Genomic DNA, 23,587 nt, shown 5'->3' with positions numbered 1-23,587 from the left:
CTTTGGATTTTTTAGAAAAAAGTATAAAAGAAGGTAGTTTTTTAGAGGAAGATTTTACCCTTTTAGAACTTTTAAACTCTTTGAAGAGTTTTAAAAGAGGAAAATCTCCAGGCTCAGATGGACTTCCTGTAGAATTTTATCTAACTTTTTGGGACATTTTAACACCTGATTTAATCGTTGTTTTTACTGATTTTAGCAAACTAGATAAACTACCCGATAGTTTTAGAACAGGTATAGTGACGCTTTTACATAAAGATAACGATAAAACAGATCTCAAAAATTGGAGACCCATCACCCTTTTAAATTTAGATTGTAAACTTTTTAGTAAACTTTTAGCAGCCAGGATGCGCCGAGTGTTGGGTGATCTAATCCACCCGGATCAAGCCTGCGCCGTGCCAGGAAGGAAGATCACGGACAGCCTCGTACTGATCCGAGACACCATCTGTTTTGCGAGAGACAGAAACATTCGGCTGATAGTGTTAAATCTAGATTTTGAGAAAGCTTTTGATCGGGTCTCGCACCAGTACCTCTTTCAGGTACTGCAAAAAATGGGTTTTCCAGGGAGGTTTGTAGCATGGGTGGGACTGTTGTACCGAGACATCTACAGCAGATTTCTAGTTAACGGGTTTCTGACAAAAGCAGTGAAAGTGAACTGCGGTGTTCGTCAGGGTTGTCCTTTATCTGCCCTTCTCTACGTGGCCTGTGTCGAGCCGCTGGCGCAGATCTTGAGAAGGGACCCACAGATATCAGGAGTCACAATACCAGGGAGTGGGGGGCAGGAGGCCAGATGTCTTTTATACATGGACGATTTTAATATTTTATGTACAGACCTTTTATCAGTAGACAGGGTATTTCAATTAACTGAATGGTTCGGGAGAGCGTCAGGCTCGAAACTAAATAAAGAGAAAACAAAAGCACTTTTTTATGGACCATGGAAAGAAAATGAAAAAATAGGACACCAGTTCCAGATAACTAAAGAAGAACAAAAAATATTGGGGGTGAAATTTGATAAAAATGGAGAGGGAGGAACAAACTGGACAAAAATAATAAAGAGAGTAAAACAACGACTGGGATTTTGGGGGATGAGGAACCTAACACTAGAAGGAAAGATACTTATAATCAAAGCAGTGATTTTACCAGTGCTTTTACTCACCAGTTCTGTTTTTATTCCTCCCAGGAGAGTGATTTTAGAGCTGCAACGAGACATTTTTTACTTCATCTGGGACTCCAAATGGGAGAGGATAAGAAGAGAAATCATGACAAAACCAAAGGATAAAGGAGGAAAAGGAGTCCCAGATCTTTACTTGTTTTTAGGCAGCTACTACACAAGCATTCATTTTAAACTGGCACTGAACACATCCCCAGATATCAAAACAAGCAAGATGAGCAGATTTTGGATGGGGTCCTATCTGAGAAAATTAAAATTGATTCAAAGTGATCTAAAAACACCTGTTGCTTTTAACCTCCCACCGGCATATGCTTTTATACAGAAATTTTTAGAACATTTTAAATTGGAGGGAGAGGAGAGCAGGATTTTAACTAACCATCGTTTTATCATTTCTGTTGTGCAGGAGCGGGAACCAGTGACCCCAGTGCGAGGCCTCCTACGAGGAGATGCCTCCACGGTTTGGCGCAACGTAAGCCTTCCTGTCCTTCCAAACAGACTTCAGGACCTGTCATGGATGGTGGCTCATGGGATTCTCCCGGTCAGAGCCGTCATGCACTCCCGTGGCATGTCTGCATCGTCCATCTGCCCCCGACCCGGTTGTGGCGCGCCGGAGTCGGTGAGGCATCTGCTGTGGGAGTGCAGTGCTGCTAGGGACCTGTGGACGGAAGCCGGCTCCTCGCAGTTCCCACACTTGCCAGCAAGGGAGGTCCTCGACTTACAGCTAGTGCTGTATGGGGTGAGCCATCGGACCTTTACGAAAAAGGGCTTTGAGGAGATGTGGCTCACCCTCGCCACCATAAAAGACGCCATCTGGACCTCCAGAAACTTGCTGGTAAGCAGGCGCAGGCAGATTCCCCCCGAGGCTGTGATCCGAATGGCGGCAGCAAGAAGAACAACATCAAGAGCTGCAGGTGGCGCGCCAAGGACACAGCCTCAAAGAAGCATCGTCTGCGCCTCCGTGAAGAGAGGAGTCGGCGTTTCACAGATGAGGGTCCCGGCAGCAGCGGCCTGGCTCTCCGGGAGAGGCAGGCGGGAAGGAGCAGTAGGGGGGGATCCCCTCTGAGCACCAGTACCGGAACCAGCACCGGTACCAACGCTGTTTGGAAGAACGGGATGGCTCAAAATTTAGGAGAGGGTCACCCCGGTCCTGCTCAATTTTAACATACAGATTTGCTGTTTACATCATGTTTCTTCTCTCCTTTTAATTTAATTTATTAAATGTAAAAAGAAAATTTCTGTATAATGGAGTGCCATGGTTTTAAATGTATTAAGTAACAATAAAATCTTGAAAAAGAAAAGAAAAATCTGTTCTTATCAGTTTAATATCTGATACGTCCCCTACCCGGGGACCATATATTAAATTGATTTTTGGAACTGGGAGATGGAATAGGGGCTTGCTCCGTCCGCTCCATGCATCGGCCTGGTATTGCAGTACCTCCAGGAGCGGTGCACCTCCTCCATGCTTGTTCAGAGACAAATACTGTGTAGTTGTGGGCTCCTTCAGGCTTGTCGCAAGCGTTTAGCTCAGCTGCCGTGCTCAGGCTGCACAGTCCAGCCAACCAGCCTGTGCCTCCCGCTAAGCGCAGCTGCTCCATGCTAGGCGATGTTTGGAAACTGACGCTGGGTTAAAAATTATGCACAAACACGCGTAGTTACCACAAAAGCATTTACAAAGAAAAGCTGCTGCAGTTCCTTGACTTGATTCACAAACATACCTCATCATGCAAGATGTCCACCTCAGCGGACACATGGTCAAACTGAACGTGCTGTTTATTGGAAACATCTTTTGCTGAAATAAAACAAGGGCGTTATTGTCTCTACGTTAGCGTAGATAATTGTGCTTTTTCTACCTCCAAGGCTGGTCTTGAATAAGGATAAACGCGCAGAGAAAGCGTCACGTCAGAGAGTTGTTTGGAAAACCAATCATGCCTTTCAAAGTGTTTGTTGTGCTTGCGTGGGCGTATTCATTTCCAGTCTGTGCAGGTGCGGAAGGAGTAAGAGCTGCAGTTGAGGCTACCGTCCACTAGAGGCCGCTGCAGCCCTTCTTTTCAACCTGCGCCGTCCGAGGCTTGTCTTAACCTTAGGACTTTCTTGACTTTTATGGGTTACGTAAAAAAGAAAAAAAAGAAAAAATCCATCGTATGCCTATATATAAATGCTGTGTTCACATTTAAAGGCAGATATCTAGAAAAATGGCAATTTCTTTACTTGTTATCGCTTCTGAGCTCCCTATTGGACCAGAGCAGGAACAAGCAAAAAAATGTTTTACTTTTGCTGTCCTTTTCACCTGCAAGTGGCGTATTTGTGTTGATTTACTGCTGCAGAACAGCATAAAATATGGCCAATTGTCATTTCCCCTGGTTACCTTCTTTATTGTATGCTAAAAATAAAATAAAAATAAAGTCAACATTTCCGTGCTGGTTATCGTACCCTGAGTTAAAAGGAGGTGCCTCTGAATGACCCGGTCTCCTCCACCCTTTTTCTGGTATCGCTTCTCGGCCTTTTGGCTAAGATCAAGTGTAGTATCTGTTCTTATCAGTTTAATATCTGATACGTCTCTTACCCGGGGACCATATATTAAATTGATTTTTGGAACTGGGAGATAGAATAGGGGCTTGCTCCGTCCGCTCCATGCATCGGCCTGGTATTGTAGTACCTCCAGGAGCGGTGCACCTCCTCCATGCTTGTTCAGAGACAAATACTGTGTAGTTGTGGGCTCCTTCAGACTTGTCGCAAGCGTTTAGCTCAGCTGCTGTGCTCAGGCTGCACAGTCCAGCTAACCAGCCTGTGCCTCCCGCTAAGCGCAGCTGCTCCATGCTAGGCGATGTTTGGAAACTGACGCTGGGTTAAAAATGATGCACAAACACGCGTAGTTACCACAAAAGCATTTACAAAGAAAAGCTGCTGCAGTTCCTTGACTTGATTCACAAACATACCTCATCATGCAAGATGTCCACCTCAGCGGACACATGGTCAAACTGAACGTGCTGTTTATTGGAAACATCTTTTGCTGAAATAAAACAAGGGCGTTATTGTCTCTACGTTAGCGTAGATAATTGTGCTTTTTCTACCTCCAAGGCTGGTCTTGAATAAGGATAAACGCGCAGAGAAAGCGTCACGTCAGAGAGTTGTTTGGAAAACCAATCATGCCTTTCAAAGTGTTTGTTGTGCTTGCGTGGGCGTATTCATTTCCAGTCTGTGCAGGTGCGGAAGGAGTAAGAGCTGCAGTTGAGGCTACGGTCCACTAGAGGCCGCTGCAGCCCTTCTTTTCAACCTGCGCCGTCCGAGGCTTGTCTTAACCTTAGGACTTTCTTGACTTTTATGGGTTACGTAAAAAATTAAAAAAATAAAAAATCCATCGTATGCCTATATATAAATGCTGTGTTCACATTTAAAGGCAGCTATCTAGAAAAATGGCAATTTCTTTACTTGTTATCGCTTCTGAGCTCCCTATTGGACCAGAGCAGGAACAAGCAAAAAAATGCTTTACTTTTGCTGTCCTTTTCACCTGCAAGTGGCGTATTTGTGTTGATTTACTGCTGCAGAACAGCATAAAATGTGGCCAATTGTCATTTCCCCTGGTTACCTTCTTTATTGTATGCTAAAAAATAAAATAAAAATAAAGTCAACGTTTCCGTGCTGGTTATCGTACCCTGAGTTAAAAGGAGGTGCCTCTGAATGACCCGGTCTCCTCCACCCTTTTTCTGGTATCGCTTCTCGGCCTTTTGGCTAAGATCAAGTGTAGTATCTGTTCTTATCAGTTTAATATCTGATACGTCCCCTACCCGGGGACCATATATTAAATTGATTTTTGGAACTGGGAGATGGAATAGGGGCTTGCTCTGTCTGCTCCATGCATCGGCCTGGTATTGCAGTACCTCCAGGAGCGGTGCACCTCCTCCACGCTTGTTCAGAGACAAATGCTGTGTAGTTGTGGGCTCTTTCAGGCTTGTCGCAAGCGTTTAGCTCAGCTGCCGTGCTCAGGCTGCACAGTCCTATGGGGTTCCATTTGTGCCAGAAATATGTTTATGCGTCTTCTGACGTGTTCATGTGTCCATGTATGTGTCTATGTAAGGTGTATATGTATCCTGCTTATGTAATGGAAGCTGCATAAATTATGTTTATGCGTCTTCTGATGTGATCATGTGTCCATGTATGTGTCTATGTAAGGTGTGTATGTATTGTGTTTATGTAATGGAAGCTGCTTATGTCGTGTCTATGTGCTGTGAGCATATGTATTGTGTCTACATGAGGGATCAAGTGCATGGCATTTCTTCACTTTATGTTGTTTGACCTTGTTGTTGAACCTGTAATCACGTGATCTCGGTTTGCCGTCGTTTTCCCCGTCATCTCCCTGTGCTGTTATTCCTGTCGTCTCCTCTGCTGTTACAACCTGTCGTTACAACCTGTCCTCCCCGTTATCGGGCCGTGTTGTCACCTGACGTCGTCATGCACTGCTTTTACACAGTTGGGTGGGTTCCTGCTGCCGTTTGCCTGTGCGGTTACCTTTATTTTATTCCTCTTTATTTTTAATCTTTAATGTCACAACAGTAATAACTCCCTGATTGTTCCCAATAAGCTCCGGCAAACACCTTGGTTCTTCACTTACTGATGGTGCGGTCACGATAAACCTACACACCACTTCCGGTTCAACTGAAATTTCAAAATAAGAGTCTTTGACACAAACGCCTCCTTTTGCTTCAAAGTTGAGCTTCAATGCTATTAAAATGAGCGCAACCAAATTTGTAATTTCTAAATTTCTCATCTTTTCATATTTACAATTCCAACCTGTGATGGTGCTTAAATATACAGTGGACAGAAAATATAACTATAAGAAATATTGTCCCTCTGGGTGAAAAAATTCTCTGGATTTTAACCCACCCCCTTTAAAGGGAGCAGTAGGTTGCACACGTATCCACTTAGGCAAGGCAAGGCAAATTTATTTATATAGCATAATTCAGTACAAAGACAATGCAAAGTGCTTTACATGATTAAAATATAGCAAAATAAAAGCAAGTAGGAATAAAATGTAGATAGAAAATAAAATAAAAGCAAGTAGGGATGTAGAAACAAAGAAGAACATTAAAAACAGTAGAACAGTTTAACTAGAACAGTCAAAGGCAATTTTAAACAAATGTGTTTTTAATCTTGATTTAAAAGAACTCAGGCTTTCAGCACTTTTACAGTTTTCTGGAAGTTTGTTCCAGATAAGTAGAGCCGTCCGTCCGTCCGTCCGTCTGTTATCTTCCGCTTATCCGGGGTCGGGTCGCGGGGGTAGCAGCTTCAGTAAGGAGGCCCAGACGTCCCTCTCCCCGGCCACTTGGGCCAGCTCCTCAGGAGGAACCCCAAGGCGTTCCCAGGCCAGCCGGGAGACATAGTCCCTCCAGCGTGTCCTGGGTCTTCCCCTGGGCCTCCTCCCGGTGGGACGTGCCCGGAACACCTCACCAGGGAGGCGTCCAGGAGGCATCCTGACCAGATGCCCGAGCCACCTCAACTGGCTCCTCTCGACGTGGAGGAGCAGCGGCTCTACTCTGAGTCCTCCCCGGATGACTGAGCTCCTCACCCTATCTCTAAGGGAGAGCCCAGACACACTACGGAGAAAACTCATTTCAGCCGCTTGTATCCGGGATCTCGTTCTTTCGGTCACGACCCAAAGCTCGTGACCATCGATGAGGGTACGAACATAGATCGACCGGTAAATCGAGAGCTTCGCCTTTTGGCTCAGCTCTCTCTTCACCACAACGGATCGGTACAGCGCCCGCTTCACAGCAGACGCTGCACCAAGCCGCCTGTCGATCTCCCGCTCCATCTTCCCCTCATTCGTGAACAAGACCCCAAGATACCCCAAGATAAGTAGAGCATAGGAACTAAATGCTGCTTCTCCGTGTTTAGTTCTGGTTCTAGGTATGTGGAGTAGACTGGAGCCACAAGACCTTAGTGGTCTGGAGGGTTGATACACTGATAACAAGTCTGTGATTTATTTAGGTGATAAGCCATTCAGGGACTAACAGAAGGATTTTGAAGTCTTTCTTAGTCTTAGTGAGGACACGGGCAGCAGCATTCTGGATCAGCTGCAGCTGTCTGATCCACTTTTTAGGCAAACCTGTGAAAACACCGTTGCAGTAATCAATTATACTAAACATAAACTCATGGATTAGTTTTTCCAGATCCTTCTGAGACATTAGTCCTTTAATCCTGGAAATGTTCCTCAGGTGATAGAAAGCCGACCTTGTAATTGTCTTTAGGTGGGGCACTTAGAGGGCATGAAGAAAGATATAAAACCAGCAACCCACTGGTTACAGGATGAAGTCCAACCTCTTGAGGCACTGATGCTCCCAAACCATGCTTTAATGTATTTAATTTTAAATTGCATATATTTTATTGCCCAACCCTGGGTCTTTATGCATGGAGTTTGCATGTTCTCCCTGTGCATGCGTGGGTTCTCTCCGGGCACTCCGGCTTCCTCCCACAGTCCAAAAAACATGACTGTTAGGTTAATTGGTCTCTCTAAATTGTTCTGTGAGTGTGTGCATGAATGGTTGTTTGTCCTGTTTGTCTATGTGCGGCCCTACGACAGACTGGCGACCTGTCCAGGGTTTACCCCGCCACTCGCCCAGTGAACACTGGAGATAGGCATCAGCAACCCCCACGACCCCATGAGAGATTAAGCGGGTCAGAAAATGGATGGATGTTTTATCGCTGAAAAAAAAATAGAGTTTGAACAACCCATGCTTAGACTCCACCATACTTAGTAAAACGCTACCCTTACTTTCAGGAAGAAAACACAACCTAAAGAAACCTCCAGTATTTCCAATAAATACATTCAGAAAACTCCTACATAACAGCTTTATATGATAAACCCATAGAAGAGGTAATAGGTGAGTAGCTCTGCAGGAAATGAGCACCACAGAAACAAGTTTTATTAAAAAGATTAAATACAATCACATCTGACATTGGCTTGAGGTATTTGTTGAGATCTGTGTTTGCTATAAATGTAGTTGTTTTTGGAATGAACTTGCGCATCCTAATTCACACTAATTTCCGGTTGGTGGCGGTAATGTACCAAGCTGTTCATTTGCAACTGCCATGAAAACATCAAGACAACGAAGAAGAGGACCCATAACATATTTTAGAATTATTTAATGTAATAAATATACTCAAGAAAGAGAGATGTTGTGTAGAGAATTAGGCAGGAATAAAAATAAATTAGAAACAAGGGAATTGTTTGAGAGGTCATCTGGGGATGTAGCTTTTGGGAGTATTTTTAGTTTTCTAAGAAGAACGGGTGTTTAGAGAGAATCTAATAGATTGTCTGATCCATACTCCATTCTGGAAGGTGGCGGTAATGCACCTATAAGTTGTTTGCCAACCGCCATTAAAAAAAGAGAAGAAGAAGAAGAAGAAGACCCACACAACGGCACATGGTGGTGAAAAAGCCGTGCTCGCTATTCCGAGGAGACCAGCTGTTCAACAGACTTCATCTTCGCAGCAGAGGAAGGTCAGACCAAAAGTTGGGTATGAAAAACTTTCCAGACAATTGTTATTTTATTTGATGATTAAAGGTGATGTAAATATTTGTGTTTTAATTCACGTCGTATAAAAAAGCCGAATTACCAGTTAGCTTAGGCAGTTATAAAAAACAAGGATACATAAATGTATTTAAAAAGTTGTGGCTAAAATTATAACTTTTTTATTTTATGTTTTTTTGCTTACTGAAAGTACGATAGGAGTGTGGTTTGCAGTAGTATGGCGTTGTACAGACATTTTTTTGAAGGGGTGTTGCTAACTGGCTAGAGCAGGATGTATCGGGTGGCATATTAAGACTTGTGCTGCTTTTCCGGGCTTAGTCACTATTTGTAAAATTCAATGGCATAGCACAATCTTTATCGGCTTCGAGGTACTGTGGTTGTCTTATCAATTTCTCACATGCCAATCACTGCGACACGCTCGCGCTCTCTATCTGATATGTACTAAAGTCCCTTAAATGAAAGTTGCGCCAACTCAGCGAGTGGCGCCATTTTGGGTCTAAACTTGCCACAGGCAGACGCTTTAACACTGTTATGTTATGCGCGTTTCGCACCTTCTAATACCCTTCAGGCAGGTGTTCTGAATAAAACACAACTGAGTGTTGATGATCACCTACTAGGCATCCAGAAAAGCTGATATTACATTTTAATAAGACTTGAGAGAGACATTTTTAAGTGAACTGTATACTTCTCTTTTACTGTCTTGAAGTCCAGAATTGGTCCCATAGGACAAAAATCAGACACACATTATGCTACAGCACAATGAAATAAAGCAAGAAGTCCAGAAGAAAATTTCACATAAATCGGACGGTCGGTGAAAATCAAACATGTTTGAAATTCAGTCGGCCGTCGTGAGGTTTTCGTGAGCGCATCCAGCTGTTCAAGCAGAGCTACGAGGGAGCGCCCTCCCCTCCTCTCCGTCCCCGCCAGGGGAGGGAGGGGAGCAGGCATCCCCAAAGCGACCTTCGCCCGGCCCGGGACCCGCGGGGCCCGGACGTCGGCTCGCGGGGCGGGGGGAGGGCAAGCGCTCCGGTCCGCGTGACGCGCTGGCCGCCTGTTTCGGCACGCCTCCGCTCGCGGGGCGGGCCGGGCGACCTGCCGTGCCGCGCGGCCGCCGGTGCGGTGCGTGAGCTGGGCTCGACCCCCTGCTCTGGGTCCCTGTCACCCACCGTCGCTCGCCTGCCTCTGCCACCACAGCGAGCGGTCCCAGAGGGGGCACGCAGTCCGGCGTCCGAGCGTCGCGCCGCACAGATCGTGAGCGGTGAACTTTTTAAACCCCGCGGTTCCATCGTACAGTTTGAGATGTATATTAGTACCACCACTGAAAAACTCGTACAGGGTACGCCCGGCTTAGCGGTTGGGGACTGGCGGGGAGAGACAAGCTTTGCGGGTTTTTTTTTTTTTTGTTTGTTTTTATATTGGCGAGGCGGCCGCCAAACTTAGTGCCGCGGGAAACCCTGACTTCAGAAAAAAAAGCCCACATACCTCACACAAGCGAGAGTTTGTTGTAGGTTGTAAGTTTTGTCCGTCTCTTGGTCCAAGCCACTGACTCGTTGATCCACAATAAACGCCGCTCTTCATCGCTTGGAAAACGGAACATCCGCGTCCCTTTATCAGTGCTGTTGCTGCAGCTGTGGGCACAACACCCTGGCATGGTGGCTTATTTTCGAAATAAAGAAATACTCGAAATAATCCGAAAAAATAAAAGAAAAATAAAAGAAATCGGTCGCTCGCAGTGTTGTAAACGCGCTGAGCTTAGCTGAGCCTAGACCCAAAATGGCCGCATGAGATCACGTGACCCGAAAAAAATGGAACGCCCATGACGCAACTTTCATTTAAGGGACTTTAATATGTACCATCGGCTTCTTTGCGCATGCGCAAACAGAATAACTTCCAGGTCGCCGTTGAATGTGCTTTATTAGTTTGAAAAGGACCAGAAAGTATTCCCATCATTTCCTACAGAATTCTATTGTCCCCAGAGAGCTCATAGTCTGCGCACAGCACGCCCAATTATGTGGGAGCTGTAACTTTGTGTTTTTTTTTATCAGTAGAGCATACAGAGAACCGACTTTAGCCTAACAACGGCGTTAGGCTATTACTACTTCTTCTGCGCTGAGACCTCAGCAGGGCAAAAACAAAACAAAGCGCCAATCTCCACCTAGTGGTCGGAGGCATTGACGCACTATACTTCACTGGAGCCTTCACACTCCAGCCCGGGGGGGGTGAATTTTTAATGTTATAATTTTAACATTACGCTTGGTTAGTGTTCACATTTATTTTCATTTTGGTTTAGTAAAGTATTAGTGAATTAAACAGAAATAGCAGCTGTAGATATTCTCAGGTGTCTATATTTGCAACCCTGGATCTGTTTGGGTTTTCTGCTCCACAGCATGTTTGTGAAAACAAATGTCTCAACATTCAGGGAGAGGCTTTGGTCCTTAAGGCCGCCATTAACTCCTTTTACTTTATCAATTTGCAGTTAATTGTTAATACAATGATACTAGTATCAATATAATGCATAACTAACAGCTAAAAAAATGTTTTAATACCAGAGATTTAATTTGAGATCAAATTGAAAATAATCTATTCTAAATCCTGAGAATTGGAATCAAATTTATTCTTGAAATTTGAATCAACCTTCCCTACTGACTTCCAAAGAGCCCATAATGTTTTGGATAGATCTCAATCAGGCTTTGCACATCTTTCATAAAGCAGGCCTGCTTCATGATCGTCATGATATCAACACCATGCTTTGGTTAAGCAGTAAACAACTTATAACTCATTCATAAGTGTTTATGAATTAAGAGTGTGCAAGAAAAACTGTTTCTTGCCAAATAGTGAACCTAATTAGTTCAACTATGTAATCATTCCAGAATTGCTTATATTAAACATTTCAGGCTAAGATACTGCCTTGTAAGTAAAACCAGTCAGTTTTGTCTCTTTTTAAGTCATGCTAAATCTTATTTGTGTGCAACTTTCTCTGCCAGGGAGTAACAAGAGGAGGGTGGAAACCCAGATGATGATGATCTTCTGGAATGACTGGCTGATGGAGGCGGATGGTATGTCATAACTACTGTATGAAAGACTTAAAGGAGCTTTAAGTAACTTAATGGTTAAAACCCAAACAACACAAACACTATGCCTTTCACGGAGACTAGCCATTAACTCAACAGTTGATTGGTGCTGTAAAACTGCACTGAATTTTTACTTCCACAATACAGGTATAAGATGTTTTATTCTGTTCTAAATCTGGTCTGCTTCTTTTGCTGGTTTCCATGTTTGCAGGCTGCTGCTCTTTCGCCAAAATAAAATACCAAATTCTGCGCACTATTTTGGGAATTCTCAAATGATTGGCTCAGGAACCAGGAAGTAAGTACAAGCTACAGTCTGAACCAAAGTAGTTCTGGATCGTACCTCTAGGTTTGAAAAGAGAAAAAATGTACTAAGATGTTGATGGAGAGGACCGATCGTTTATAGGGAATGTTACTTCTATCCCGGATGACAAATGAGAATGATTCATTTATTTAACTGTAAATTTCTTTCTAATAGTTATATACGTTGCGTTTTGCATTACAGTGTATCTCCCTTGAAAAAGAAGGCGATTATTCACAGGAAGCTGGCTCCCTGGTTTAATTTAGAGCTGCGTTCTTTTTGTAAAAACAAAAAAAAAAATGCTAGGAAATTGAAGAGAAAATAGTGCTCTACACACCATGAGGAATCCTACCTGATCTAGAAAAACAGTCTACTGTTGTATAAAAAGACCCTTCACTGAGTTAGAGCAGCATATTTTTAATCATTAATTGAAGAGATTAAAAATAATCCTAGATTTCTCTTCATTAAAGTTGCCAAATTTACAGAGTCATAGCTCTGTTGATCCATCCTTTCCCTTAGCTCTCAGCAGTAATCACTTTATGGGATTCTTCATAAATAAAATTGATTCCATTAAAAATAAAATAATTGGCATCCTCCCAAACATGATTACCTCGTCCTCAGTAAGTGAGAGGTTTGAGGAATCTTTAGAACCTGCGCTGTGTTTGAACTGTTTAGAATTTTAGCTTCATTTAAACCTACCTGTACAGTGCAGACCAAAAGTTTGGACACACCTTCTCATTCAAAGAGTTGTCTTTATTTTCATGACTATGGAAATTGAAGATTCACATTAAAGGTGTTACAGGTCCCAAATATGGGACTGTAATAACAAATTTAAATATCCTGAAAGACAGGTGAAATGAAAGGAGATTTAGACACAGCAGCTTTCCATGTTTTCTCCCAAATTGGATCTGAGTTATTTATTCAGAATAAACCACAAAACACCTGTGCATCAACTGTCTCGCTCAAGCTCCAGTGTGGTGCACAACACACAAAGCACACAATACACAAATATACAATAGTAAATAGCAATGCATACATAACAATTCATACAAAACCACTTCTAACAAGCAGAGTGTCGGAGCTCAACATGCTATGTTACCTGAAAATGAACCAAGAGACGGCAGTTAACCGACTGCAGTACCGTTATTCCAGTTAAACCGTTATTTCAGTTAAACCGTTATTCTACTGGCTAACGGTTTACAGTAGCCTACCTCAGCTAACTGCCTCGATCAACGGCAAACTTTCTATTTATACTCTTATTGTTAAATTATAAACAACACTACAATCAGTTATCAAATAGACATGTAAAGATGGACAGTTTACCCATTACTGACCTGAAAGACAGGTGAAATGAAAGGAGATTTAGACACAGCAGCTTTCCATGTTTTCTCCCAAATTGGATCTGAGAGCGAGCGGAGGTCCGTTCCCATAGCAACCGGAACGCAACTGCTTGTGCCATTCCTTAAAGCGACAGTGTAAATATATATATATATATATATATGTACATAGAGATCATATTCATTTACTAATAAACATATGACCAATGTGGTCACCTGTTTTGGGTGCGCCACACGCTCCCCAACTTCAAAAGTGGCTCCTGACACTTGCTACTATCAGCAACTAAACCTAAGAATCACTAGTGAGAATCTCTGTGTGACTAAAGGTAAGTATGTGTGTGTTTGAGCATGTGTGTGTGCGCGTGCGTGTATGTATGTGTATCTGTCTGTTGCTCAACCCTGCAGGCCAGTCCCAGGTAAGTATGTAGGTGTGTGTGTGCATGTGTGTGAGTGTATGTATGCGGGCCAATCAGTACACCAGACACATATAAGGTATACTATGAATGGGAATAAGGTATGGAAGTGGTGTCTGGAAGTAACTGGGGTATGTATGCACTCCCCATGGTGGCATTGACGGCGTCCCATAGGCCCCTACTGTATTGCAACTGGCTGGGGGTTGGGAAGAGGGCTGTCCTAAGGAGCTGTACGTGAACATCTGGGCAGGCCTCCTTTCACGTGTTGACCTCCGCATCTGTAGTGGGCTGGACTGTTCATTGTTGGACTGTTCACTGACTGCTTCAGGGGTTACTGGCCTCTCCTGCATGGCATCTTCCTGTCCATCTACTGCAGGCATTGGATTGACGGGTAGGTATTCCTCTTGGAGTGCTCTATGTTCACTTTGTCTGCTTTCTACTACAGGCATGCTCTCTCTCCTTGGAAGTACACTGTCAGTCCACTGGTCTTCCCTTTCAGGCAGGATTTGCTCAGGTACATTGAGTCTCTGAGGGGAGATTACTGGACTGTAGGTCCTCTGGAATTCTTCCTGTAGAGGCTGGGTTTGGTTGTTCTCAGACTCCATTCTTGATGGTATCCTCAACCAGTATCGAGGCTCATCCTCATTGTCGGAGGAGTCACTACTCGGGCGCCACTCACTCTGTCTCTCTGTGTGGCGTGAAGAGCTGTTTCTTGCTCTCTGTCGTGGCTGGTCTGTTGATAGAGCAGGTAGGTGTCTCGGTGAGCCTCCTTCTCTGACAGGTGATCTCTGTGATGACTGGGGTAAATCCACAGGTAAGTCGTTGACCAAGTGAAGCAGGTTGCGGTGTAAAGTTCGTACTCGACCTCCACCTGTTTCTGGAGACACTTTATACACCGGCCCATCTGCGATCCTCTCCCTCACAACATGAACTGTGTCTTCCCAGTACGGCTTTAGCTTTCCAGGGCCCCCTCTTTCCCTCATGTTCCGCACCAAGACGCGGTCACCCTGCTCAAGGACAACACCCTTCAAATGTTGGTCGTAGTATCTCTTTCCCCGAGAGCTGGATTGTTGACTGTTCTCTGAGGCGAGTCTGTATGCTTCCTGCATCCGAGAGGCCCATTTCTCTGCATAGCCTCTTGGGGAAGTTGCTTCTTCTTCAGACAGCAAGCCAAAGATCATATCCACAGGCAGACGTGGGTGACGGCCATACATCAGGTAAAAGGGTGAAAATCCAGTTGCCTCGTGCCGGGTACAGTTATAAGCGTGGAGGATTTGGGGTAGGTGTTCTCTCCATCTTTCCTTTTCCTTCTCCTCCAGGGTCCTGAGCATCTGAAGCAGTGTGCGGTTAAATCTTTCTGCAGGATTTCCTTGGGGGTGGTAGGGAGTGGTCCTTGAGTGACCCACTCCACTCAACTGTTGCAGGGTCTTGAAAAGGTCATTCTCAAATTCCCTCCCTTGGTCATGATGTAGTTTCCATGGGTAGCCGAACCGTGGAATGAAATCATCGAAAAGTTTCTCTGCAGCTGCCTTCCCGGACTTGTTTCTGGTGGCATAGGCTTGGGCAAATCTGGTAAAGTGGTCTACAACAACCAGGATATACTCAAAGCCTCCCTTGCTAGGTTCTAGATGCAGGTAATCAATGGACACAAGTTCTAGGGGTGAGCTGGTGGTAATGCTCCCCATTGGTGCTCTGATGTGGGAGACCGGTTTCTTCTGCTTGATACAGGGACACTTCCTTGTCACATAAGCTTCAACATCCTGTTTCATGTAGGGCCAGTAAAACCGGTCTCTAGCGAGGTCCAGGACTCTTTCCATACCCATGTGACCCATGTCGTCATGGAGGTGTTTAAGGACCAAGGATCGGTACTGAGATGGCAGGACAAGTTGACTTCTCTGACTGGTTTCCCTGTACAGCAGACCATCCTTCAGCTGTAGTCTCCCCCACTCATGCAGTAGTTTCCTGGCCAGGCCACTTACTCCTCTTCTCATGTCACTCGTCAGTATGTTGGTGTTCTCTTTCAGTCTGATGACTTGACTGATCACAGGATCATCTTGCTGAGATTTCATGAGTTCGGCATGGCTTATGGCAGGGAGCAATTCTGGTGACTGAGATGCTGGGCGTTGTGAGAGGTTCAGAACAGCCACATAAGCAACGTCTTGTTGCTTTGCTGCCCTACTGCCCTCCCACATTGCCAGAATGGTGTCTCTTGACAGCTCTTCTGTGCAGGAGTCGACATAGCTGTTGATGTTCACAGGCAACCTTGACAGTGTGTCTGCATCCACGTTTGCTTTTCCCGGTCGGTATCTCACTTCGAACCTAAAGTCAGCGAGCTCACCCACCCAACGGTGACCAACAGCATTCAGCTTAGCAGTGCTCATCACGTATGTCAATGGGTTGTTATCCGTGTACACAGTGAAGTGGGGTGCATAGAAGAGGTAGTCCCTGAATTTTTCACATATTGCCCACTTCAGTGCCAGAAATTCAAGCTTGCCTGAGTGAAGGTGGTAATTGCGCTCAGCAGGCGTGAGTGTTCTGGACCCATAGGCGATTACTCTGAGTTTCCCTCCCTGCCGTTGGTACAGCACAGCACCAAGTCCTTTTTCTGACGCATCTGTGTGTAAGACAAAAGGGAGGTTAAAGTCAGGATAGGCAAGTACTGGTGGGTTAGAGAGGACATGGATGAGCTGGTCCAAGGCCCTTTGATGTTCCTCCCTCCACTGGACAGGAGTCCTGGATGACAGCTGTGCTCCTTTTCCCTTGTTTGTTCTGGGTGGAGGCGTACCAGTGGCAGGGGGTTTTACTTGCAAGAGTTCATACATTGGCTTGGCAATTCTTGAGAAGTCTTGGATATATGTCCGGTAATAGCTGAGGAACCCTAGAAGCTTACGGACTTCTCCCACGGTGGTCGGGGTCTTGGTCCTCAACGCCTGGATGGCTTCCAGATCCTTGGGGTCAAGTCTTACTCCCTCAGCAGACACCAGCCTTCCCACATAGCGAACTTCCTTCTTGAAAAGCTCGCACTTTGTTGGTCTGAGCTTCACACCGTGGAGCTGGAGGGCCTTCAAAACATGTCTCAGCGCCTCCACATGAGCTCCAAACGTCTTGGCATAGCAGAGGACATCATCTAAGTAGGGGATGCAGCATTCGTCCCGCAAGGAGCTGAGCATCTCCTCCATACTCCTCTGGAATGCTGCTGGGGCATTGGAAAGGCCAAAAGGGATACGTACCCACTCATACAAGCCCCATGGGGTGATGAATGCAGTCATGTGCCGTGACCCCTCTGCAATGAAACCTTGATGGTAGGCTTTTCCTTGATCTAGGATTGAGAACCAGCTGTACCCACCCAGCGTGTCGATAAGATCTTGGATACGGGGCAGGGGGTGTCTGTCTGGAACGGTCTTTTGGTTTAGCAGTCGATAATCAATGCAAAGCCTCAAGGTTCCATCCTTCTTGCGGACACAAACAACAGGAGCGGCATAAGGGGATTTTGATTTTACGATCCACTGCTTAGCCAGCAAGTCCTGGATATACTCCTTGACTTCTTTGTAGAGGGGTTTGGGGACAGCCGCATAGGATCGCTGCACTGGGATGTCATCTTTCAGTGTTAAGCTCATCTGGAGACTTGGGACACACCCAATGTCATTGTCATCCTGTGCAAAGGCGCTGGACTCCTCATAAAGCATTCTTCTCACTGTTGCTTGTTGTTCATCTGTTAGATGGCTTATATCAACAGGAGGGTGCCACAGCTGGGACGTAGGCTCTGCTCGGTCTTTGTCATACTCCCCAACAGGAACAAGCTCAGGTGAGTTGACACTGTTTACCTCGAAGCTGTGCCTCTGGTCTGTCTCTACCACCTTGTCAATTGACTGGATACTGCCTAGTATTGTAAAGTGGTTGAGTGAGATGCTGTGCTGAGTATGGTTGAATACAGGGATCTCAACAAAAGGCCGTCTGGTGTGGTGGACCTCAACCAGGCCATCACCCAGGTCTAGCTGTTCCAGTCTTGGGTCTTCCTGGCTGACCTCAAACAGCACCACTGGTGAGATGAACTCAACAGGCACCTTGCATCTGATGTGAGCAGCTCGGCCAGGGTGGATGACAAAATCCCGCCGGCCAACTCTCACCAATGCTTGGTCCTGGGTGTGTTCCTGGGTCTGCACAAAGTTCACAATGGCCTCAGCTGTATCCCCTTCAATCTGCATGGCCTTCTGCAGCAATTGAGCAACGATAGTGACCACTTCAACTCCGCCCTCCCGTCCTTGGATTAGCTCCTGGATCACATTAAAGCCTACGATGGGTCTTGTGAGGCTCACACGGCTGACCAGAAAGGGTACTCGGATGGAGAGCCTTGGATCTTCATTTCCAGGCAAGTTAAAGGTAAGTTCAACCCATCCATCATATGGTATTGGCTCACCATTAGCAGCTGTAAGGTCAAGGTCCCTATCACCCATAAGCTCACTGAGAGGGTGCAGTTGTTGTTGAGGTAAGTGTTTTTCTTTCCATGCATGGCTGATGATGCTGACCTGAGCGCCCGAGTCAAGAAGTACAGTCACGGCATGTCCACTGAGATTGCATTTCAATGTGCATTTCTCCCCGATAAGCTTGGCCACTCGCTCTGCTGATGACTTTGCACCAGTCAGTGGCTGGGGGGGGATGGCACGGCTGTAATTAACCCGTGCTGGACCTGGCATATCAGCACCTTGATGGGACTGAACGTTATAGCCGATCACAGGTAGTCCCCTTGCCGTGACCGGGGTGCATTTCCCGACGGTTTGGTCCTCTTCAGGCATCCCACAGCACGGTGTCCGTTTTCCCCACAAGCGAAGCAGTGGTTGCAGTCAGGACGGCTATTAGCGACACAACTGGGGCAGCCACGGGGTCTCTCTGTCCTCAGTGGTCTACTCTGCCTATTGGGGCAGCCACAGTTACACTGTGGCTGAAGCTCTGAGGTTGCTGGCTTCACTGCTGAGGCACTGGACTGAAGGGTGCTCACTACCTGGGTCAGGGCCTGTACTTGAGCACTCAACTCATGAATCTGCTCGTCCTTGTGGTCAGCGGTACACTTCCCTGCACTCTCGTCCCTGCTGCTGGCTTCAGTACTTTGAGCATGAGCGGTTCTTGGATGGGTGCTGCGCCCCAAGCGTCGCTTTCTCTCACTCTCCTCACTTGTTGTTTTAGTGACCTGCCTCAAGAGTGTCTCATCAGTGACTGCAGGGTCGGAGAGGAGGAGTTTTAACTCACGACGGACGTAGTCATGCTTTTCGCTTAAGCCCTGATAGATGGTGTGGAGGAACACATTCTGTGCTGTTAGTGCCTCGTACTTGATGTCTGCTCCCGCCCACTTGGATGTGAATATCACTCTCTGTTTCAGCCCCATCATCCTGTACAGGAACTGCTGCGGTGTTTCATGCTCGTGCTGCTTGGCCGTCATGAGTTCCTGGAAGAGCTCAGTGCTGCTTTTCTCTCCTAGGTGTGACTGAAGGAAGCTCTTAAGTTCACCTACCGTCAGGTCCTCTTTACTAGCAAGCATGTCTTTGAAGTTGCCAGGCTTTATGACACGTAGCACAGCGCGGGTGATCTCACCTTCAGTGTGATTTTCTCTGAGGCCTTCATCAATCTGCCTAGTGATGTTGTTGTAACTGATCTCTGAAGTGTTATCGCCAATTTGCCCACCATGTATCTTGAACTCTTTCCTTTGTAGGAGGGGAAGGTCTTTAAGGGCAATCATGCTTTCTGTGCTATAGGTGGTGTGTGAGGTGTTTGAGTGCAGTTGCAGTGTGTCATGTGGGGTGCGAAACTGGCTACTGTCACGAGCAGTGGGTGGATTGTCTGCCATGTGCGTGGTGGGTGGAGCACTACTCTGTTTTAGCTTGAGTTCATTGTACACAGTGAACAATTTACTAATCTGTGTTTCAAGATCTTTGGTCTGAGAAGCTAAATCTGTTGTCGCAGTGTGTATACTGGTACCCTGGGTGTTCATGCGTGCAACCTCAGATGTCACCGGTGATACTTTCACATCAGATACCACCTTCATATCAGACACATTAGAATCTCCACTACCCCCACGACCCACACTCTGACTATGGCTGTTAATCATTTTGTCAACCTGGTCTTTTAGCAGAAGTAACTGCGACATGCCCTCATCCTCCAATTCCAGTAAAGCTACACTGTCCATGTATGAGCACAAATACTCAATACCACTCTCGTCATCATGTTGGTGCAACTTAGCTAGGTCCTGGTCGGGTGTTGGCGTGATGTCAGTTGCAAGCTGGAAGAGTTCATCAACAGACAGATGGAACAGTCCCTTCTTGATGGACCACACCAGCTTCTTTCTCTCGTGGCTCATGGTGGACGGTTGTCAGATGTCTGTGGTCCTCGAACTCCCTCGCTCTGGCAGCAGTCAGACGCCCTGGATTCGGACAGACCCTCTTCACTCTGATGACACGTCACCGTCTGGTCCACAGGTTCATGGATCACTGGACTGGCGTCCTCCAACAGCTGTCAGCGGTGGCGCCAATCCCGGACTCGAGCCCCCAAAATTTGTTACAGGTCCCAAATATGGGACTGTAATAACAAATTTAAATATCCTGAAAGACAGGTGAAATGAAAGGAGATTTAGACACAGCAGCTTTCCATGTTTTCTCCCAAATTGGATCTGAGTTATTTATTCAGAATAAACCACAAAACACCTGTGCATCAACTGTCTCGCTCAAGCTCCAGTGTGGTGCACAACACACAAAGCACACAATACACAAATATACAATAGTAAATAGCAATGCATACATAACAATTCATACAAAACCACTTCTAACAAGCAGAGTGTCGGAGCTCAACATGCTATGTTACCTGAAAATGAACCAAGAGACGGCAGTTAACCGACTGCAGTACCGTTATTCCAGTTAAACCGTTATTTCAGTTAAACCGTTATTCTACTGGCTAACGGTTTACAGTAGCCTACCTCAGCTAACTGCCTCGATCAACGGCAAACTTTCTATTTATACTCTTATTGTTAAATTATAAACAACACTACAATCAGTTATCAAATAGACATGTAAAGATGGACAGTTTACCCATTACTGACCTGAAAGACAGGTGAAATGAAAGGAGATTTAGACACAGCAGCTTTCCATGTTTTCTCCCAAATTGGATCTGAGAGCGAGCGGAGGTCCGTTCCCATAGCAACCGGAACGCAACTGCTTGTGCCATTCCTTAAAGCGACAGTGTAAATATATATATATATATATATATGTACATAGAGATCATATTCATTTACTAATAAACATATGACCAATGTGGTCACCTGTTTTGGGTGCGCCACAAAGGCATCAAAACTACGAATTAACACATGTAGAAATATATACTTAACAAAAAAGTGTGAAACAGAAAATATGCTTTTTATTTTTATCTTATTCAGTAAGAAGATTTGTTCAGGCCATATTATTATGAAGTTTAGTTTACTTTGAAAGGTTTATCTCAGATAACTCAATCCAGCTATACTAATCATAAACAGGTGTGTTTGAAGAACCCAATTAGCTGGATCATGATTAGCCGGATGAAATCATCTTGGATGTGTCATTTGATCTCGGATGTTTTAAGCAACGTACGAAGAACGGGCCCCTGGTCTCTAATCTAAGCTGCTGTTAACCTGCGATTTCTGAGGCTGGTGACTCGGATGAACTTATCCTCCACAGCAGAGGTGACTCTTGGTCTTCCTTTCCTGGGGCGCTCCTCATGTGAGCCAGTTTCTTTGTAGCGCTTGATGGTTTTTGGAACTGCATTTGGGGACACTTTCAAAGTTTTCCCAATTTTTCAGACTGACTGACCTTCATTTCTTAAAGTAATGATGGCCACTCGTTTTTCTTTACTTAGCTGCTTTTTTCTTGCCATAATACAAATTCTAACAGTCTATTCAGTAGGACTATCAGCTGTGTGTCCACCTGACTTCTGCACAACACAACTGATGGTCCCAACCCCATTTATAAGGCAAGAAATCCCACTTTTTTAAACCTGACAGGGGACACCTGTGAAGTGAAAACCATTTCAGGTGACTACCTCTTGAAGCTCATCAAGAGAATGCCAAGAGTGTGCGAAGCAGTAATGAAAGCAAAAGGGTGGCAACTTTAAGAACCTAGAATATAAGACATATTTTCAGTTGTTTCACACTTTGTTAAGTATATAATTCCACATGTGTTAATTCATAGTTTCGATGCCTTCAGTGTGAATCTACAATTTACATAGTCATGAAAATAAAGAAAACTCTTTGAATGAGAAGGTGGGTCCAAACTTTTGGGCTGTACTGTATGTTAGACCCAATCCCAACCAAATTATTTAAGGAGGTATTCCCTTTGATCAGTGGCCCTATTTTGGACATGATTAATCTATCCTTGGTGAATGGATATGTACCACAGGCTTTTAAAATAGCTGTTATTGATCACAATATTCTCCTACAAAGACTTGAACATACTGTAGGGATTAAGGGGAAAGCATTTGGCTGGTTTAAATCTTATCTGTCGGACAGATTCCAGTTTGTTCATGTTAATAATAAATCTTCAAACTCTAGGGTCACTTGAGGGTTACCACAGGGACAGAAGTTGTAATCTTTGGACCAGAGTCCACAAAAAAATAAACTCCTTAATTAATCACTCAATCGGGATGGCATAAACTTGGCCTCTGGTTGTAAAGTAAAAAAATTGGTGTTGTTTTCGACCAAGACATGTCATTTAAATCCCATATTAAACAGGTTTCCATGGTTTCCTTTTTTCACCTGTGGAATATCGCCAAAATTAGAAACATTCTGTCCAGGAGTGATGCTGAAAAACTAGTCCATGCATTTGTTACTTCAACGCTGGACTATTGTAATTCTTTACTATCAGGAAGTCCACAAAATGCAGTAATTTTACAACTTTTATGTGCAGTTTTCTCTCAAATGTCTTCCACAGGGAACACGGCCGGTGAGACTGGGACAAATTTGAATTTCTTGCATGGACAACATCCCACTGCTTGGCTTTTCTACCTCTCCGATGATTTAATTCTTGCATAGCGAGGACGGGTGATCCTGCGGCTGCCTGTTCACCCTACATACAACCTCTTTGTCGGATACATGGGAGTGTGGCATCTTGCAGTCCCCTATATTTGGTTTAATCTGAGTATATAGCTATTGACAAGTTGAGCAGTAAAAGTTAGGATTTATACAGTTTTGGTGTTTTTCTTACCAGATGCTGTATCATCATTCCTGTGTTCATATCACTTTGAAATGTTTTGTTGGTAAATTTCAAAGTAAACAAACCATTGCAAACTTTTGAAAATTGTCTTAATTTTTTTATATATATATATATGAATGTGAAACATTTTTACAAAGTATGATGAGTTATTGGTATGGATTGTTGAAAATCCCTTTTTAAATGCAAAACTCTTGAGTTCTAAAATGAAATACAAGACGCATGGTGGTGCTCATTTTAATAGCTTTGAAACTCAACTTTGCAGCTAAAGGAGGCGTTGGTGTCAAGACTCTTATTTTGAAATCTCAGTTGAACCGGAAGTAGCGTGTACGTAGTTTTATCATGACCGCATTGATCCGCAAGTGACGAACCAAGGTGGTTGTCGGAGCTTATTGGGAACAATGAGGGAGTTATTACTGTTGTGACATTAAAGATTTAAAAAGTAAATGTGAATAAAATAAAAGGTAACCGCACAGGCTGACGGCAGCAGGAACCCACCCAACTGTAAAAGCAGTGCATGACGACATCAGGTGACAACACGGCCCGATAA

At 44.8% G+C, this 23,587-nt stretch overlaps 3 long non-coding RNA genes, 2 other non-coding genes and 1 pseudogene across 5 annotated transcripts; all 6 read left to right on the top strand.

Annotated features, from left to right (window-relative positions):
- The first annotated feature begins 2,445 nt into the window (after positions 1-2,445).
- Positions 2,446-2,625, top strand: LOC118561663 (annotated as a pseudogene).
- Positions 2,626-3,655: 1,030 nt separating this feature from the next.
- On the top strand, positions 3,656-3,846 carry LOC118561659. The gene has a single exon (XR_004930210.1). It is a non-coding gene; the product is annotated as a U2 spliceosomal RNA (small nuclear RNA).
- A 1,031-nt stretch (positions 3,847-4,877) lies between these two features.
- LOC118561654 lies at positions 4,878-5,068 on the top strand. The gene has a single exon (XR_004930205.1). It is a non-coding gene; the product is annotated as a U2 spliceosomal RNA (small nuclear RNA).
- A 3,262-nt stretch (positions 5,069-8,330) lies between these two features.
- Positions 8,331-23,094, top strand: LOC118561637. Its single transcript, XR_004930188.1, has 4 exons — positions 8,331-8,683; positions 11,682-11,753; positions 11,980-12,063; positions 22,759-23,094. It is a non-coding gene; the product is annotated as an uncharacterized LOC118561637 (long non-coding RNA).
- LOC118561639 lies at positions 12,866-13,533 on the top strand. The gene is made up of 2 exons (XR_004930190.1): positions 12,866-12,917; positions 13,412-13,533. It is a non-coding gene; the product is annotated as an uncharacterized LOC118561639 (long non-coding RNA).
- Positions 20,366-21,033, top strand: LOC118561638. The gene is made up of 2 exons (XR_004930189.1): positions 20,366-20,417; positions 20,912-21,033. It is a non-coding gene; the product is annotated as an uncharacterized LOC118561638 (long non-coding RNA).
- Positions 23,095-23,587: the final 493 nt, after the last annotated feature.

The sequence above is a fragment of the Fundulus heteroclitus genome, unplaced genomic scaffold (genome assembly GCF_011125445.2).
Source record: "Fundulus heteroclitus isolate FHET01 unplaced genomic scaffold, MU-UCD_Fhet_4.1 scaffold_686, whole genome shotgun sequence".
Classification (NCBI taxonomy): domain Eukaryota; kingdom Metazoa; phylum Chordata; class Actinopteri; order Cyprinodontiformes; family Fundulidae; genus Fundulus; species Fundulus heteroclitus.
This window is presented reverse-complemented; position numbering and strand designations above follow the sequence as displayed.